The sequence below is a fragment of the Stenella coeruleoalba genome (assembly GCF_951394435.1).
Source record: "Stenella coeruleoalba genome assembly, chromosome: 2".
Taxonomy (NCBI): domain Eukaryota; kingdom Metazoa; phylum Chordata; class Mammalia; order Artiodactyla; family Delphinidae; genus Stenella; species Stenella coeruleoalba.
The window spans coordinates 19,289,910-19,310,982 of NC_137147.1; positions in this window are offsets into that span (position 1 = coordinate 19,289,910).

The window sequence follows — 21,073 nt, forward strand, 5'->3', positions numbered from 1 at the left end:
ACGGCATATGGGATCTTGGTTCCCCGACCATGGATGGAGACTGTGTCCCCTGCATTGGAAGGCGGATTTTTTACTACTGGACACCAGGGAAGTCCCCAGACAATAATTCTTAATAGTATAAATTTTCAAGGTATTTGGTCTCATTCTTTGCATCATATCAACACATGTGGCAGATGTGTTCATGAAACATGTAAAAAGCATAAGTCTCGTCTCAAAGTGTTGCCTCTGGGAACTTTAGAAATTATTCTGATAACAACAAAAATCAAAATAGCTATCATTTATAGCTACTTTTTAGTTTGGATACATATATATCAGTTACTGGCTGTGTGATCCTGAACACAAAGCCGAACTTCTCTCACTCTTTTATTTTTTTTCTATGAAATAAATATAGTAATATTGTCTCCCTCATAGACAGAGAGGAAAATTAAATAAGATGGTATATGTGTATGGTAATGAGGACTCTGGCATATAGTGAGCTCACAATAAATGTTATTTGCTCTGATAATATTATGATATGGTAATGAAGATACTGATGATACAATAATATCATCCCTTAAATTTTGTTATTTTTCCATTTACGTCAAAGGAAAAACAAAAAGCCTAAAATATCTTTTAGGTTTCTTTTCTTTTAATGTGCATGTGTGTGTTTGTGTGCCTATGTGTGTGTTCATAAAGACATCATTAGTTGAGTCTATTAAAAGCAAGCCTACATGAAGAAAAACATTTTAAAATTATTTGATAAAAATCACAAGGCTCTGGAGAATTTGGAATGATAAAAATTTATTTTTCAACAAAAATCTCCTTTAAGCATTCATTATTAATATGACTGAAGTAGTGATGGGACAACTAAACATATTTCTTCCTTTCCTCATAAATAAATAAATATATATATATATATATCTTTATATATAATGTTTTTAATAAATGTTTTTAATTTTAATGTTTTTAATAAACACTAGTCCTACAGAAGAATCTTTTTTCCATTTCCAGCCAATTACCAATACTAATAGCAATTGATTTTAATGGGGTTATTATGAATTCTGCTAATTGTCAATTATTAGAAGGTATTTCATAAATATCTAGAAGAAATGGGAGAGACACAGAAATAGTAAGGCAAGGTCCATGTCTTCAGGAAGTTTTCTAACACATTGAGAAGTATTCTGTGTCAATCATCTGGATCTGAATATATGTGCTCAGAAGAAAGAATTCAACTGATATTAATGGAGAAATTATTTAAATGAAGAGTGGAAGTCGAAAAGGCTATCATTGGCAAGGTGAGAGTTCAGTATGTAGAAGGGAGAATAGAGAATATTTAGAATAAGGAAATAAATATTATAAGCGAAGTCTTGAGTGCAGAATCAAGCAAGGTAGCTGTAATAAGACTCACTCAAACGTAAGTAAGTGGTGTGTAATAGCATGTAGTGGGAAATTAACTTGGTTTTATTGAAAAGCATTAGGTACAAAAGTTGTCAAAAATTGGAGGACTTTTGAATCATTTAGGTAGTGGCAGCAATTGAGATTTCTCAAGAAAGTAACTTCTAAAATTGGAGTACTGAGTACCAGTTTGATTGGAGAGTATTTTGGAGGCAGACAAGTGAGGAAGTTATTTAGGTCTGAGTATAGTGATATAGTATAAGGTATTATGTGGCTATTCTGTATCTTCCTATCAACAATTATAATAATAGTAATTTAAATATGAGATTAATTTCCTCCCCATATTATATTCAGGTTCCTAAGAAAGCAAGACAACGATTACTTCAGCTATATGTGATCTTTATTTCTAAGAAGATTTATTTCCTAATTTATTGTATCTTTTTTAAACTTTCTACCCTGATGAACAACATAGAAAAAAACCTAAAAATTCTTATAAAACTTTCTATTAAAACAATAGAAATTCTTAATCTGTGTAATACTTTCCTCATGAAAATACCCTGGATAATTTTAATTTTTCTAATCCATAGATCCTACCCAAGGTCAAGCTCTTCCAATCATGAATATCCAAAAGCCATCTTTTGAATATGTGAAATAATATAAGAAAACCCAGAATGCAAGGGCTTTAGAAATGTGAGTAAATTAATGTCAAATTTAAAGCTGGAAAATTCACAAAATTATGTGACTTGACTAAGCAATATTACTCTAGATACATTAAGCTAAAATTTACTGATTTAACTACCTCATTCAATAGATGCTAAAATGAGGCAAACTACAATAGCTTAAATTATTTGCAACTTTTTTTCCAAATGAGAAGACCACATGCTTCATTCAAAGATTCATTCAATAAACATTCTTTGTACCTGCTAAAACTCTAACAATGCATTTTAAGGCACTAAAATTATATATGTAAATAGACACGGTTCTCATACTTACACTTTAGTAGATATTATAAACAAGTAATGACACGTTCATAATATAATGATCATTTCTGATACAGGGCTACACCAAGATACTAGGGAAGCACAAAGAGGGATTCATAATATCTTGAGTAGATAGAGAATGATGATTCTCTTTCAATTATGTGCACATTATTACAAAAGGAATTTTCTATGCATTGTAATCGTCTTCTGGAAGCTCCAAAGAATTTAACCACTGTAGTAAAACCATGTCCTTTAAAAAGTAGCACATAATTTCATGGTAAAGATCAAGGTCAAAAGAGGGACTGGAGAGTAACAAGTCTGCTTGTCACTTATTGAATGAATACAAACCATACAAACCAAAGTGAAATCGTGATCAAATTTTGCCTTCCAAATAATTATGCTTAAGAACAAACTTTGCTAACATTTTTACAAAAGTTTAAGGATGAAGAGAAAGAACTAAGAGAAGTAAATATCCAAAGACTAAATCTCTGTACCACATGTTTCTATTTAGCATCTTTTTTAAGAGCTACTGTGTGAATAAGTTTAGTTCTTGTATTCAATTCAAATGTGGCAATCACAAGTGAGTTTGTCCTATTTTATGTTGAATTCAATGCAAAAAATCTGAAAATATAAATAAGAGCTTGGAAGTTTAACACAGCAATTTTTGTTCTTTATTTTTATTAGCTTGACCTTATAGGCTTACTAAAGTAATTATTGTTTGTTAATTATGTACAAGTGAGTTATTATGGATCTATTTATTTAAGTTTAGGAGGTGAATAGCTTGTTTTATAATTGCTTAGTCTTAAAACATATGTTTTAAATAACGAGTATCTAATATAGCGTGCCTTATGATGGTCTTACTTAACTGCAGTCGTTAACTAAATAACAATTATGAGAAACATATTTAGTGAATTAGAATCATCGTTTTTCCAATGACTATCTACAATGGTGGTTTAAGCTCATGTAACGTTTTTCTTTTGGGAAAACAGTAAGGCATAGTCATACTACCTAGCTTATTCTATTACATCTCTAATAAATCTCACTTCAGATAATCTATCCCACCACAAATCAAAATTAAATAAATGGCCAGATCTGAGAAGATGCCTTTTGGAGACAGACATACCCATTGCCTGTAACTAGACCATGGTTCTGTTTATAACAGAGATGCCAATTCTATTTCATGATGTTTCTAATTCCATTCACTACCACCAGAGTCTAAACTCTTGAAGGACACAGTTTAACATTTGTGTTATCTTTGTGCTTTTCACAGGGCTTGGAACAGTGCTTCAGACAGTAATCACTCTGTGTTTACAGAAATGAATACCTGCCTTTTCCCAATATCATATATACCATTTAGACAACTCGTTCTAGATAGCCATTCAGACAAAAGATAGAGAGCAAATAGTCATCATTGTCAGACTGGTCCCAGGTATATAAGCAAAGATGGAAATGGAATAGGATGATTGGGGTGATTTATTTAATGACTATAATAAGTATAGTAAGTCATCTGTTAATGTCCCCAAATAACCATATGGCAAAAAATTTTATAGATGATCAAACCTAAACTCAGAGAGATTGTCATCTGCCAAAGTACACAAAGTATACCAGTAAACAAGTTTATCTGATTAGGATTTTAGTAATTAGAGAAAATTTTTTTTTAAAAAAAGGATGATTTTGTGGCTCAGAAACAATAAAGTGAAAAAGGACACAAAGGGATTAAAGTAAGAAAATGGTGCATATGTTTTATACTTAAAAAAAAAATTTTCTTGGAGTATAGTTGATTTACACTGTTGTGTTAGTTTCAAGTGTACAACAAAGTGAATCTGTTATTCATATACATATATACACTCCTCTTTAGATTCTTTTCCCATATAGGCCATTACACAGTACCGTATTGAGTAGAGTTCCCTGTGCTATATAGTAGGTCCTTATTAGTTATCTACTTTATATATAGTAGTGTGTATATGTCACTCCCAGTCTCCCAGTTTATCCCTCCTCCCCGTTACCCACTGGTAACCATAAGTGTGTTTTCTACATCTGTGACTCTATTTCTGTTTTGTAAATAAGTTCATCTGTACCCTTTAAAATTATAATTTTGGCTGCTATGTAAATAGTAAATTGTGTAGGAGAGAGGCAAAAGTAGGAGAAACAGTAAGTAAGCAGAATTCTAGATGGCCCTGTAAACATTGCCCCTGGCCATTATTACTATGATTATCTTCGTGCATGGCAAAAGAGATTTTCCATTTGTAATTGGAGTTACTAGTAAATGTTTCTTCAAATAGGGACATTATCTGGGCGAGACTAATCTGTTCACATGAGCCCTTTAAAAACAGAGAGTTTTCTCTGGTTTACCACAAAAGGGCAAGTCATAAGTATGCAAACTATGAGGATTTGACTTCTCTTTGTTGGATTAAAGATAAAGGGGGGTCATGTGAAAAGTAACACAGTTGGGTTTCCAGATGTTGAGAGCAGCTTATGGCTAACATCCAGCAAGAAAACCTGGACTTCATTCCTACAACCACAAGGAACTGAATTTTCTAACCACCTAACTGAGCTTGGAAGTGTATTCTTCCCTAAAACCTTCAGGTAAGAACCGAGTTTGATCAATACCTAAGTTTCAAATTTTGTGACTCTAAGTAGAAAAAACAGTTAGCCCTACCTGTACATCTGACCTATAGAACTGTGAGCTAACAAATGGGTGTTGTTTTAGATCAAGTTTATGGTTATTTGTCACAGCAGCAATAGAAAACAAAGCAAAAAACAAGCAGGAATACCAATTACTGTCAATTATAGTAATCATGGCCAAATATTTAGTTTGAACAAGAAACACAGCAGTAACACTGAAGATGATGTGAAAATGGTTGGGATATATTCTGGAAATAATAATTAAAAGGATTTGTTGATGAATTGAATAAGTGGAATGAGGAAAAGAGAGGAATCAAGTAAGCCTCTCAAGTTTGGGGTTGGAACAACTGGATAAAAGGCAATGTATTTTATTTTTATAGAAACCACTGAGCAATGATGGATTTTGCATTGCTTTGGGGGCCTGTATATTTTAAGATAATATTTTATATATTATAAATATATAAAATACTATTATATTTAAGTAGTAATATCAAGCAATCAATTGGGTACTCTAGTCTGAATCCCAACAATGACTTGTGGCTAGACATGTAAATTTTTAGTGATCACGTTATAAAGAGTATTTAAAACTCTGGCACTGGATATGTTCACCCAGAGAGATAAGGTAAAAAGTCCAAGGCCTGTGTCATCCAATATCTAAAAATTTGATGGAGAAAGCAGAATCATTAATTTTTATGAGAATAAAAAGGAGCTGCTAAGAAAGGTAAGTAAGGTAAAATGCAATGTCATGTAATGGACACCAGCAAATATTTCAAGATGTAAGAAGACGTAAATGAGAACTGAGAATTATACATCCTATCTGAACACAAAAAAGACATTCAAAAGTAGTTTCAATAGAGTGATAGATATTGAAGGTAATTTGAAGTAGGTTGAAGAATTAATATAAATAAGTTTAGACCATTTGGTAGCTGAATACTTAAAGAAGTAATTCTGGGGAGGGTTCATGTAAACATGGTAGTAAATGAGACCCAAAGGAGAGTTTTATGAAATGTTAGTTTTCTTTGCCATATCTGCCAACATAGTTTTTTGAGTCATTATAAGAAAGAAGATTTGGAATAGAGGAATCAGTATTGGAATAAATGGTTTCAGATTTGAATTTCTGTGCTGCCATTTATCCTGTGATGTGTAGCAAATCCCTGGAATTGTCTGAGTTTCAATTTCCACAAGTATAAAATAAGTATAATAATACCCAACTCAAAAAGTTCTTGTGGGATTAAAGGAGACTGATTAACACAGAACACTGCATGTAGTAGACACTTAATGAATGGTCAATTTCATTTAGATATGTGGCACATGGTATTTCATTGAAAAAAAACCAAATTATTTGAGTCCTTATTATAATTGTTTTTTCTGCAGGAAAAAAAAATATGTCGTTTTTTTCGTATAAAAAGTCAAGGGAATCTAACCACAATTTTTTTTAAAAATTGATTCTAACATTGAAATTATATGCCCTCTTTGGACCCATATATATACATTCAGAAAGGAATCAAAGCTAGATAAATTTACCAAATCATTCCAAAATTCTGAGAAAGCACTTTAAATTAATATATATTATATATTTATATATATAATATATACATATATTACAAAGGCAATTTAGGAATGACAAATCTGGAATGGATGACACAAAGAAATTTTTTTCAGCAATTGAAAAGTTGGTTTAAAAACATACTCTCCTCTAGATCTACTGCTCTGAAAAAATTTATGAATAAAAATGTTTTAAAGTCCTTGGGATGGTTAGAAAATAGTTAACATGGCAGAAATAAATCCTCTGAGAGAGCACAATCATTAATTAAAACTCAAAAAGAAGACACTCCTAATATCTTAAAAATTGATTTTTTAGGATCCTTGGATTAAAGCATTTATGGTGCGTATTAAAATTTCAGTTTATCATCTATCTAGGACCTTTGAGTATTCTTATATTCCAGAAATAAGCTCATGCCACAAGTTGTGGGACCAAGAAAGAGGAAAACTGTTGATGTCAACTTTGAATTATTCCAGGGACAGAATGATTTTCTCCTTTTTTCTCTAAATTTCACCATTATCTTCATCTGCATTTGTTCAGTTGACACAGATTTGCAGCTGTACAAATCCCATGTGAAATGACCCTGATTTCACAAACCTGGGTAGAAGTTTATATTAAATACTACCACTGTGTTGACTGGCCAAACAGGAAAGCTTATTCTACGTGTGTAAAGTGAGATTTGAAATTGAATACAGTATTTATCTCCTAGTTAAGAGAAAACTCAAAAACACTCTTTGGAAAAAAATGCTTATTTATAAACACATAACATTCATCCTTAAACACTGGATAATATGCCATGCTTCACGTATGACATAAACATGTAAAATTTAACTGATTCCTCTGAGATCTAGATTTCAATATCAAGTCAGTGGGCTACAAGTAACTTTCAGACCTAGAGCCAGACACCTTGAGATTTCTCTAGAAAACTGCCACTTGTCATGATGGAACATTGATTAAAAACTTAATTTCTAAATGTGAAAAGAATTGAAATATTCTAAAATCAAAAGAGCTATGTGATATTACACTTGTGTAAGTAGAACAACCACTGTATTTTCATTTCAGAAGTTTATTGCCACACTCTCCTTGAATTTCTAAGCTGCTGCCAGAGAGGGAAGGCATAAAGGGGTAGAAAAGTAGTAGTCAAAAATCTTTGATAGACCAAAATCTGCCTGTAGGTATTATTTTGGAAAATCTGGAAAAATGAAAGAAAAACTACATGAATAATGCAGTATTTGAATTTTGCTGTAACATTTATGAAGTAGGGAATGCTTTCATCATTAAATCTTTCTATTACAAACCACCTGAGTCTCTGAAATTCATCATGGCTATAGTCCTAGCACATAAACTGTCCCTCATAGTGGTGCCAGTCCCAGCTCTATCAAGAGATCACTGCTCTCAAATCAGTTTGGACTCATCTTAAAATGGGTGGAGATCCAGGAGTAAATTCAGGCACTAATCTCCACTACAATAATGCAGAGAAACTTTTCATTCAGTTTTGTTGTTAGAGACAGCTTTGCTGATATATCAGTTTAAACCTCATTACCCTATGAAAATACCCAAAAACCCAAAACAAAGGATTAGCTCTATTCATTCAACAAACAGCACCAAAGTGTTGCCATGTTTCCAGCTCTGTGCTACTTGTTGAGACACAGATGAAGAAAAGAACCCCTGTAGCAATCATCTATCCTATAAGCTTGCAAGTACATTGATTTCAGGTACTGTTTATATCTCCCAGCAAGTAGAGGGGTTAATGAATGACATTTCCTTGTCTGACATAAATTCTCTGTTCTTCCTTTCTATACAGAAGGTTTTCACCAACTCTCTTCCCTCAAAATTTACCAATCCAAACTTGCTATCCTGTCCATACTTGTTATTGATTATATATCACTGTACTCTATTCTTTTTGCATGATTTTTTAAATTAATGTAACTTATCTTTTAAACGTTCCACATTTTAGAGGCCTGCTTTATATTGTCTGTACACAGTTTAGGTTTTGTTTTGTTTGGGGTTTTTTGTTTTGTTTTGTTTTGTTTTAATAGCACTAGGTGGTCAATTATTGTCTATTGAATGAATACCTGAGCCATGAGCCACAACTCAGGACATTTTTCCCCTATAGGATGTTAATCTTCAATTTTATAATACAGGCTACTGGAAAAATATATAACAATATGTAGGAGATCATTTTCTTATGGTTTACAAGTTCATAAGCTATTTAAAGACAAAGAGACATTTGTATATGGAAATCATTTACAAATTTAGAATTATTTTCTCCTTTTTTGTTTCCATATTAACATTGTGCAGAAAAAGCTAGAACTAGTATCTGGTTTAATCACATATGAATGGATGGAAATAATTTTATCACAATGATAAAGTAAAAGTTTCTACCACTTGTCAAACTTGATAGTAGCGCTTATGGTATTAACTCTGAAGACTATGGATTGTTTAAATAATTATGGCTTCTAATTTTTTTTTCACGTCTTAGAGAACTTGTGTATACAATTTGCTTAGAAATCACATGTAGAAGGAATTCATTATTGTAATTTTTAAATGAATTTTAAGTAAATGGATACTCAAAGTTATTGACACTTTATATGTTTATTAACATTCCTATTACACCAGGTTTATGTTTCATGAAGTTAAAAGGTTCATGAAAAATTTTTATTTTTGATCTAAATTTTCAAAATAATCAAGATTAACATTTATTACCTGCTTAGTCATTACTAAACAGGCATTTTTAAATACACATTATTCTATTTATGTTCTAAAAGAATGCAATTTAGGGGATGAAATTAGGAAATATTTGACTAGATATTTTGGAAGATATTTTCCTTTTTTTCCCACTACATATTTTTGTTTACTGAGGAATAATTTACATACAATAAAAAGCAGTTTAAGTGCTATGGATTATAGAGTAGTTGATGTTTAACTGTGTAAGATACTGCCAAACATTTTTTCAAAGTGATCCTGCAATTTTACAATCCTACCATGAAAATATGAGAATCGGAATTGCTTTACATCCTCACCAACATTTGGCATACCCAATCTTTTAATTTTACTCTTTCTAGTCAGTGTGCAGTAGGAACATATTAGCATGTTTTTCCTTGACAAATAATGATGCTGAGATATTTTGATGAGTTTATTGTCCAATCACATGTTTTCTGAAGTGACTATTCAATTGCTCTGCTCCTTTTTAATTTTGTTTTTCATTTTATTATTGAAGTACATGAATTTTTAAACATACTTTGAAACACAAGTTGTTTGGCAGATGGATAAAGTGTGAATATTTTTTCCAGGAATATTTTATACATGCCTAAGTAAATTCTTTTGGAAGTATATCCATTATCATTAGTCTTAAATCTTTGCTTTCTAGAACTTATACCTTAGAATATCTTGTACAAGTACTGCCCACTTGAAGAATCCTAATAATTTACCAAAAAGGTAACTCAAAATAATAATTGAAAAAGGTTTTTCCAGCTAGCCAGGTATGAGAGCTGAAGACCATATTTATTTAGAGGCATCTTAAGTAGTCTAGCTAATTGGAAACTGAATGCTAAGTGAGCTCAGTGGGTAATTTTGAAGGATAGGTTTTCTTCCAGTTCCACAAATATGTCACTCTTTTGCATGTGAGTCTATACTAAGTTTTCCAATCCATAAACATAGAATATCTTTCCCTTTATTTAAATATTTTTTTTTATTTCTTTTTTCAGGGTTTTATAGTTTTCTGCAGACAGGTCTAGGATATATTTTGTTAGATATATCTACATGGTTCTTTCTTTGTTTCTTTGTTGCTATTGAGAGTGGTATTTGGAAGAGTGGGAGGGCTAAATGGATAAGGGGGTCAACAGTATAATAACAGATGGAAACTAAATTTTGGTGGTGAAAATGCTGTAGTGTATACAGAAGTTGAGATATAATGTTGTACACATGAAATTTATATAATGTTATAAATCAATGTTGCCTCAATAAAAAATTGTATTTTGAATAAAAATGTCTATTGTTTATTTATAGGAATTTTGTATATTAATCATATATATTGATGTAATTGCTCATTACTTCCAGGAATCATTCTGTAGATTTTTGGGGGAGGGGGGACTTTTTGTTTGTTTGTTTGCTTTACATAGGTAAGTCATCTGCAAATAAAATGGATGTTTTTCTTTCTTTCTTCCAATCTGAATATATTTTTATTTATTTTTCTTGTTTTATTGCACTAACAAGGATTTCCATTAATTCAATGATGTTGAATGAGAGTAGTGAGAGAGCACAATAAATCTGTCTTAATTTGAAGAAGACATGATGAATCTGGACTACTATGTAGTACTCTAGTAAGGAAGTGTAATGTCACACCCACAGGATGATGATGGGGATATATCAAAAGGACATAAAAGTAAAGTGAAAATGCACCCAATGACCACAGCTGGACCCATTTGATAAATATAAGTAAAATAATGTCAGACTCTAACCCAAAGTACAAAGTAAATGTTCATGAGTACATACTAATATAAAGGATTGAATAAATAAACAAATCTGTTATACAGAAGAATTCCAAATACTTCATGTAGATACCCTTAAGGGGATGTAGCGTATCTCCATACTTCTTAAGTGTGGGCTGCACATAATAACTTCCAAAGAGTACAGTATGTGAAAGGATGAAGAAGAATAAATGTATAGTGTTAAAACCTGACAAACACTAGCTCAGCTAAGTAATGAAGTTAACATCAATAGGAATAAGTCACTTTAACAACGTGTAGCCTTGCTATGATATGATGAGAATGGTGCTTTATCTCCATCATCTTTCTCCCCCAAACCTATAACCTATTCTAATCATGAGAAAACATCAGGGAAATTCCCATAAAGGTTCACTGTACTATAATTCCCTTATCAGTACCCCCTCAAAACTGTGAAGGTCTACACATACAAGGAAAGTCTGAGAAATTGTTACAACCAAGAAGAGCCTCAGGAGACATGACAATTAAATGTAATGTTGTATACTAGATGGAATTCTGGAAAAGTACATTACACAAATACTTAGGAAATTTGAATAAAATTGATTTTAGTTAATTATAATGTATCAATATTAGCTAATTAATTCTGACAAATTTACCATACTATTTATTGTAAGTTAGTAATATGAGATATTTATGAATTCTATGTATTATCTTTGTAATTTTTCTGTAAATCTTAAATCTATTCTAAAATAAACAATCTAAAAATATAGAGATCACGGACTTTCCTGGTGGCAGAGTGTTTAAGAATCAACCTGCCAGGGGCTTCCCTGGTGGCGCAGTGGTTAAGAGTCCGCCTGCTGATGCAGGGGACACGGGTTCGTGCCCCGGTCCCGGAGGATCCCACGTGCCGCAGAGTGGATGGTCCGTGAGCCATGGCCGCTGGGCCTGCGCATCCGGAGCCTGTGCTCCGCAATGGGAGGGGCCGCATCAATGAGGGGCCCGCGTACCGCAAAAAAAAAAAAAAAAAAAAAAAAATTCAAAAAAAAAAAACGAATCAACCTGCCAGTTCAGAGGACACAGGTTTGATCCTCGGTCTGGGAAGATCCCACATGCCACTGAGCAACTAAGCTCGTGCACCACAACTACTGAACCTGCGCTCTAGAGCCCGCGCATCACAACTACCGAAGCCCACATGCCCTAGAGCCTGTGCACAGCAACTAGCGAGCCCGCGTGCTGCAACTAGAGAAAGTTCACACGCAGCAATAAAGACCCAATGCAGCCAAAACAATATATACAGAGAGACCATCCATATACCTATATACAACTCTAGTAGATTTTCATATTTTGCTAAAATTTGTTCATATTTTTAATGACATAGAATATTATAGGTGCTAGGTGAATACTACTTTCTACTACCTCTAGGTTACAACTGTATAAGTTTGAAGTTTATCAAACCTATGCACGTCCATATATCAGCCCATCACATCATATATATATATATATGTATCAAAAACATGTTTTTTATGAATGTGACTATAGTATATGAATATTTTGAATCTTTGTATGAATGTTATTATATTGTACAAACCATAATATGGCTTGCTTTTTAAGTAAAATATGTTTAATTTGAGTTATTTATAATGTCACATATAACTATTTCATTAATTTAATTGCTTTATATTGATTATTTGTATGAATATACTATACTTATTCTTATATTTATTCTCTAGTTCGTGGGTATTTTGAAGATTTTCCAACTTTTAACCATTACAAAAAGTTGTAGGAACATATTTTTTTCTCCTTCTGCATTTTTATATGACATTTCTGAGAGTATAATTTTGTTGTGAAAAATATTTTCATTTTTAAATGTGTTAGATATTTCCAGAATGTGCTCCAGGTTGTGAACAGAGTAGAAATCTACCTTTTGTTCACATCTTCAAAAACATTTGGAGGTACCTAGGTTTTAGTCCAATGTATATAAAATATTATTTAATGTGCTTTTGTCTAATTGTTATGAATTTTCTATGTAATTAATAGCAAAATTGTATAATTTTGTTCATTTTCAAATGTGTCCATCTCTTTGCTTTTAAAAAGTTAAATATAAAATCTGAATACTACAAATCCTTTATTGGTTAAAAGATGGCAAATGTATTCTAATGTTTTACTGTATGTTTAAACAGTGTTTAAGCTATCTAGAAGGGTACAGTTGTTTCTAATGTAATATAACTGAATGTATTTACCTTATGGTCTATACTTCTTGAGTATTGTTTGAAATTTTTTTCCAACCTCAAAGTTATAAAATACTTTTTGACATTTTTATTTAAAGTTTTTACTTTTTAAAAAATTTGTATCTCAATGTGATATCTGTAATTATTTTTGTTTATGGTATGAAGTAGAGATTTAGATTTTCCATAGTGAATGTGCCAGCATTTTTATTTGAACACAGCAACTTTTCCTCACTAGCTGGTAATGCTACCTCTTATATGGAGTCCTAATCAATATTATTGGTTTACTTGTCCCTAATTCTGCCAATACTATGATAAAACTATGAATTTTCATATTGTCTTTAGAATGATAAAAAAAAAATCTTCTGATATCTCCCTCAAAATTTATTATTTACTTCAGCTACTTTTTCCATTTGCACATTAGTATCAACATACTAAATTTATTAAATTACTATTTAAAGCATTTCTAGATTTATAGATTATTGGGAAATTTGATATCTGAATGTTGGCTTTTTCCATCCATGGATATAGTATAGCCAGCTATTTCTTTGTGCAAAACTTCTTTTATGTTTTTCAATAATTATTGGTAATTTTCATTGTTTTATATATTTTGTCTTTAAGCTTTATCCCTGGGTACCTTTACAGTTTTGTTTTTATAAATACAGTCTTTTCATTTCTATTATACTTTCTATTTGTTAGTACTAGGAATACCATTAATGTTTTTGTGGATCTTGATTCTAGAAAAGTTGATAATTTTTAAAAATAATTTTGATAGCTGAATTTGTTGATTCTCCTGTGTATTAACTAAGATATAACAGTATGAATAGAGATAATTTCTATTTTTTGCACCATTTCTATCTTTTAAGAATGCAATGTCTAGGACTTCGCATTACAAGAATGAATAAAATCTATGTTGTTCAGTGTAGGTTTTTGACAGATACCCTTCAGACAGTTAAGGAACTTCCTCTGCAGTAGAAATCACTTGAGTTTCTATCAATATCTTGAGCTAAGTACTGAAATGTAATAAATTCTTCATCTGCTTCTTTTAAGCTCATAGTTTTTTTCTCCTTTAAACTCTATGCAACATGACTTAATGATAGTTTTATCTGAAATTGACATTTATTTGCATTCCTGGGAATAAGCATTAGTTTGTTAGAATATAGTTTGCATAGGTGCATATGTGTATGCCTGTACCTGTGCACATATATGTTTATAATATTAAACTTGAGGGACTTCCCTGGTGGTGCAGTGGTTAAGAATCCACCTGCCAATTCAGGGGACACACGGGTTCAAGCCCTGGTCTGGGAAGATCCCACATGCCGCAGAGCAACTAAGCCTGTGTGCCACAACTACTGGAGCCTGCACACCTAGAGCCCGTGCTCTGAAACAAAAGAAGCCACCACAGTGAGAAGCCCGCACACCTCAATGAAGAATAGCTCCCACTCGCCGCAGCCCCCACACAGCAATGAAGACCCAACACAGCCAAAAATAAAATAAATAAATTTATTAAAAATATATTAAACTTGATTTGTTAATATTTTATTTCGGATTGTTGTTTCATATGAATTCTTCATGGAAACTGGTATCAATTTTCTTTTTTCTTTTTGTTGTTCTTGTCTGGTTTTGTTATTGAGCTTATACTAGCCTAATATACTTAAACTGAATAGCTTTCCTTTTTCTAGGTTTATTGTCTGAAATTACATAAAATCAGGAACATCTGTTCCTTGAAGGTTAAGTCATCTGGGTTGACTGTGTCTTTTTTAAGTAAAAAGTCTTAAGATCGAAGATTCAATTTTTGTTCACATTCTTTTTCAGATATTCAGTTTTCTGTTATTTTCAGTACATTTTTATAATTTCTATATTTTCTCAAGATTCTATTAATTAATTTTATTCACATTGTTAAGGAAATTGACAGAAAGTTATTCAAAATAATATCTTATTATTTTTAGAAATTCTACTGTATCTAAATTTGTATCCCTCTTTTGTTCTAAATCTTTTTGTGGGGTTTCCCCCCTAATCAGTATTGCTAAAGTAACAAATATATTGATCTTTTCTCTCCTAATGTGTTTCTATTTCATTAATCTCTACTCTTGCTATTATTATTCCCAGATTTTTACTATAGTCTTTTGTTTCGTAGGTTCCCTTAGCTCTTTTTTAGAATTTTTTAAAAATTAAATGCATTTAAATTTATAAATTTACCACTAATTACTATATTAGCTCTTTTTTTTTTGCAAATTTTGGTGTATTAAGTTTATTTTGGTTCTACTTTATATGTATTTTGAAATTGTCAATATAGTTTCCTTTATCATCTATATAATACTGTATAATATTTAGTATGCAGTTATGTTCTTAAGCAAATTTTTGCTGTTGTTACTTATTTTTAATGTCACTGCATTGAGATATAATTGTATGAATTATTTTGACACATTTTGTAAGTGAAAATAAACTAATACAAAGTTTTTTAGTAAAATATTCTCTATTTTGGAGGGTTAGATCTTATGTAAATAGTTATTAGTTTCAAACATACTATAGTTTTTTGTTAACATTTTCTGTGTACCTACTGACTACTTTTCTTGGCTGACTTATCAATCTCTAATGGAGATGTGCTAAAATGAACTTCCCATGATTGCTGATTTAATTGCTTCTTGAAAATTTTTTACTCATGCTTTGTATATTTGAAGGCTGTTATGTTACATGATTATAAATTCATGATTTGTATATCTCCTTGAAGAGATTTGTGAGTTTTTTCTTTTAATATTATGTAGTGCCAAGTGTAATATTAATAATTTTACCATAAAGTACATTTTATCTGATATTAACATTGCTTTATTTGTTTTTTTAGTTGCCAATTTTTGCATGGCATATCTGCTTTCAGACCTCTATTATCACCTTTATATATTATGTTTGTTTATGTGTTCCTTATATGTAGAATATAGCTGATTTTGTATTGCTGAAGTTGTTTTTAATCCAATCTGATAACATTTTCAATAAGAAAATGTACTTTTTATATTTGTTGTGACTGTACATATACAGTCACAAAAACATGTGTTATAAATATAAAATGTTATATATGTTGTACCCCATCTTATTTTGTATATGCTTTCCATTTTATTTGTATTTTCTGTCCACCTCCCTCTTGTTATTGTTTTGTTTTAATTTGGATTGGATTGATAAATTTCTTGATATCCTTTCTCTTTCCTCTTCTGGTCTGAAGGACGCAGAGTGTGTTTCTATAAATTTAGTGGTGTGACTTACATTTTCACAAACATAGTTAACTGTAAATATTACTTAACAAAACTAAGGGAACCTCATGAACTTTTCTTGAGTACTTACCACCTACTTAGTCTTCTTTCTCATTGATCTTTTTATGTACTTTATTTTATATAATTTTAAATATAAAATTATTATTATTATTTGCAGTCAATCTTAATGAAGTTAGCTATTGTACACGATCTGTGCTCTACCATGTTTTTTGTTTTTCTTCTCTCCTTCTGTTTTCAGTATATTCATTGATTCTTTTGGTTTGGGTCAGAGAGTGTTGTTGACACTCATCATATTTTTTTTAACAGATTTTATATTTTAATTTATTTATATTCAATTATGTTTTAAAAACTTATCTTTACAATTCACTAACAAATACGGACACAAAATAACAACAGAAAAATAATAAATTTTAAAGTTTATAAAATTAACCCAGAATATAGGAAAAAGCGAAAATAAGAATTATGAGATGGAAACATGAGTGAAGTACACACAACATACAGTCCTAGAGACTTTAGAAATATTTGACTCTTGTTCATTTAATAATATTTTTAAAAGTTGTTGAAGAATGTGCACATGCAAAAGAGGGACAGAGAGAGACTAAGTCACTATTTTTTGGATTCAGAAAGGGCATTAGATTCAATTACACTAACATTCTATGCATAGTCTCTCTTGTTGTAACCCTAACTCTTCTACAAGCCACTAGAAATTTTCAGAATGTTTGTTAAATTTCAATAAATGACTATAAAATATGAGCTTAGTATCCCATAATCGGCTAAGATATCACAATCTCTAATTTTAGTAACACTCTAGTCTTTGTCTCTTCATTCCCCTACCTAAAAAATAACCCAGTCTTGTTAATAACCCAATAATTCCCTTTACATCTTCTATGCCATGTCCCTCAGTTAGTGCTTACACCCAGATGACTCACAGATACATTACCCCAGCACAGACCTCTTTTCTCAGGTCCAGATCCATGCATTATCTTATATGACCACAAGGTACCTCAACTCTTATTCTTGATATCTCCCTCTACTTCACTCTATGTATCTGAATATATTGACAGCTTTCTATCTTCACCACCTTCATCCAAGTCCAAGACATTATAATAGGAACTATTGCAACACCTTCCTAACAGGCTGTCACATAGCCATTCCAAACCCCCTCTAATCTGTGAAAACAAATCTGATCATATTAGCTCTTCATAAAACCTTAAATAACACTCTTATCTTTATGTCTCTTAATATTTGCTGTCAGTGTTGAGTGTAATTTGGATGGTATAGAATTGTTAAGTTATGTTCTCTTACCTTCTCCAGAATATTCATCTTTTACCATCTGTCTAGTGGGAAATCTGTGGTTAACCTTACTTAATTCTTTTGCATACTATCTCTTCTTCTGATCATTTTAATAATGTCTCCTTAGTAGTGATGATATGCAAATTTACTATGAAATATGTGGTTGTAAATTTATCTTTACCCCTCTTGTTTCTCAGACTGTTTCATGTATGAATTGCTGCCTTTCTTAAATTCTCCATATATTCTTTCTATATAAATATTGCTCCATTTTATTTGCTATACAAATTATATTTTCTGTACAAATATTGCTTGTGACTTTCTTTTTAATTGTAATTGGAATATCAAAGTTTATTCTTCATTGTTTAAAAATATCTTTATCACTTTGGATTTTTTTTGGGGGGAAAGGGTATATCAAGTACCATCTTGAAATTCACCACTTCTCTTGCCAGTGTTCAAGCTAGAGTTTATTCCGCCAGCTATGTGTCTCTGTATTATGAATTTATTGCAGTGATTTTATTTTTAAGTTCTATGTAGTTTGTTTTTTATTTAGAGTAAATGTATGTTCTAATCATTGGTTCTGTACACTGCTTTTGTTATTATGTATGCTTATAAACTTTGGAATTTTAGTTTCAAACGTGGTTTGAGTGGGATATTTTTGGCTTGTTTGTGTTTTGTTTATTTGTTTTTCTTTCACTTCTTTGTCTAAATTTTGCAGTTGTCTCAGACTGGATAACTGTTCTCCCAGTCCAGAAATTGGTCATATAGTGGCATTTGAAGTTTATCCTTTACAGCAATGGTCCCCAACCCCCGGGCTGTGGACCTATCCACGACATGTTAGGAACTGGGCCACACGGCAGGAGGTGAGCAGTGGACAAGTGAGCAAAGCTTCATTTGCTGCTTCCCATCACTCCCTATCACTCACATTACCACCTGAACCATGACCCCCCATCGCTCAGGCGTTACCTATTAAAACATCCTCCTCCCCCATCCGTGGAAAAATTGTCTTCCACAAAACTGGTCCCTGGTACCAAAAAGCTTGGTCACCGCTGCTCTACAGCAACCTTGGATCCCTGTTCAAATCCTCTTCACTCTAAATAATTCCAACCCTCTGGGGGAAATGGTAAATGCAGGAGAGCAATCCATGTCATTGGATTGCTGTGGTTTTCTTCCAAGCAGTGACACTAGAGTAGACTAGAGATCACATGACTTAACATCTACCACTGATTCCAATCTGTTAGTAGGAGAACAAATAGAGCAACAATATGAAATAATTCTGTATGTCTAATACATAAGTTAAAATTAGCATTTTGTGACATATATTTTTTTTTCTTCTTGCTCTGAAACACAAATCCCTTTTTTATTCCCCTTAGAGTTTCCCTGAGGGTAGAACCGGCCAGATTAAATGCATATTATTGCTTATTTGACTTACTGGCTTTTTTTTCTTATTATAGTTTTATTAATAAAAAGTTGGGTCATAGAATCAGAATAAGATATAGTATTAACTAAAATTGACCTGTGAAGTTTTGATTAAAACTTAAAATTTGTCTTCACATTCTCATTACACTTTTGACTTTCTTTAATCCTTAGGTTAAAAGAATGTAAACAATTTAATAATTCTGCTTGTCCCATTTGTTAGTGTTTGGTTGTTTTCCTTTCTGTTTGTTTTTGTTTTCTCTTTTTTGTCATGAGATATTGTTGACCAGAGGATGTATTCTGAATTTTCTACCTTAAATTTTTTCACTGCTAGTAGTTAATCTACTACTCTTTCCCCTTTATTAAGTGTAAATGACTCATATGACCAATGTTTCCTATTCAAAAATTGATATTGAGAGTATCACAAGTCCAGTTATATAACTAGTGGAATATTTGGATCAAGTTTTTGTCAGGCTGTGTATTTGTTCCCTCTTTTTCTATGTTCCCAGTTGACTGAAAACTAAAACCCAAAGAGCAGCCTTTTTTTTTTTTCAACCTCAGATCACATGCTTGGGATGCCCACCCAAATCCCTGACTTTCAAGTTTTGTGTCTCAAGTCACTTTATCATCTTTTTGTAGATTCATTAATTCTCTACTACCTACACTTTCTTTACCCCACAAACACTGAACTCCCAGCCACCTTCTTCATTGTCTAATAGACCCTCAGCCTTATTCCAGCATCCTAGTTTGAATTTCTAATCCACAAAGCTGTGGATCTAATTGCTGATATTTTCTTTTCCTGTCTTTGTCATTGCAATGAGTTTGAAGCTGAATGGCCGTGCAGAAGTTTGAGCCGACTTCCAAGAATTGCCAAGTACAGTTGACTATCAAAGCCTCTTATTATTATTTGCTTTTTAATTATGATTCTTTTTCAGTTCTCTAGTTTGCTATCTTTGGACATTACTTTTATTCTATCTTTACACCAGGGCATTTTTTAACTAACTATAGATATGATATAAAATACCCACCTTATATTATCTCCTTTTGCCTATATTTTTTTCCTTCTTCCTCACCTCTTTGTGATTAAATGTTTAATTCAGTCACAAAGCAATATATTTACACACTATTATAATTTAAATCACATAATACACATGCATTATCCAAGGTCTTATATAATTTAATTGTGTGAAACATTTTTACAATGCAGTTTACTTGAAATATGCTATATACAACAAAGTTATCTTATTTTGTATACAGCACAGAATTTTCTTTTTCTCTGAATAATGATTCTCACTATGGACTTTAGCTCATCTGGGCTCATAAATACTTACACTCATAAAAATTGTTTCTCTTTACCTGCCAGTATAAATCTGCATTTGTCTGTAAAACATTTTGCACAATGAGAATCGTATGTGTCTTTTAAGGTATTTGTCTTTGCTGCTATTGGTTTTGTAGAATAATCTTTTCTTTTTTAAGAAGGTTATTTTTCATAAGAGAGGAAAACTTTAGAAAATGAAACAAAATCTTTATGGAGCATTGTGAGTACACGTCGGAATACTCATTGACATTTAAAAATGGTGAAAAACTTAATTTTATGTTTAGAACTTTTACCATTATCTTCTAAAACCTTTTACAAATGTCAGCTCCCACTGATGTCATTTCTCACTACCTCTTTATTAAAAATCTTTTTAAAAACATCCAGATGTATATAAGCTCATAACCAAATCTACTGACAATCTAAATTAACCCATACAGTATTGTCTCTTGGAGAATTTGCATTATTAATATCTGCTATATCTTTCTACTTTTCTGAGATGTACCTGTATGCTATTGTGATCTGGTACAATTTTGTATTTTCTGCAGCACAAGACTTCCCATTTCATTTAAAATTTAAAAAAACAAAATATAAAGG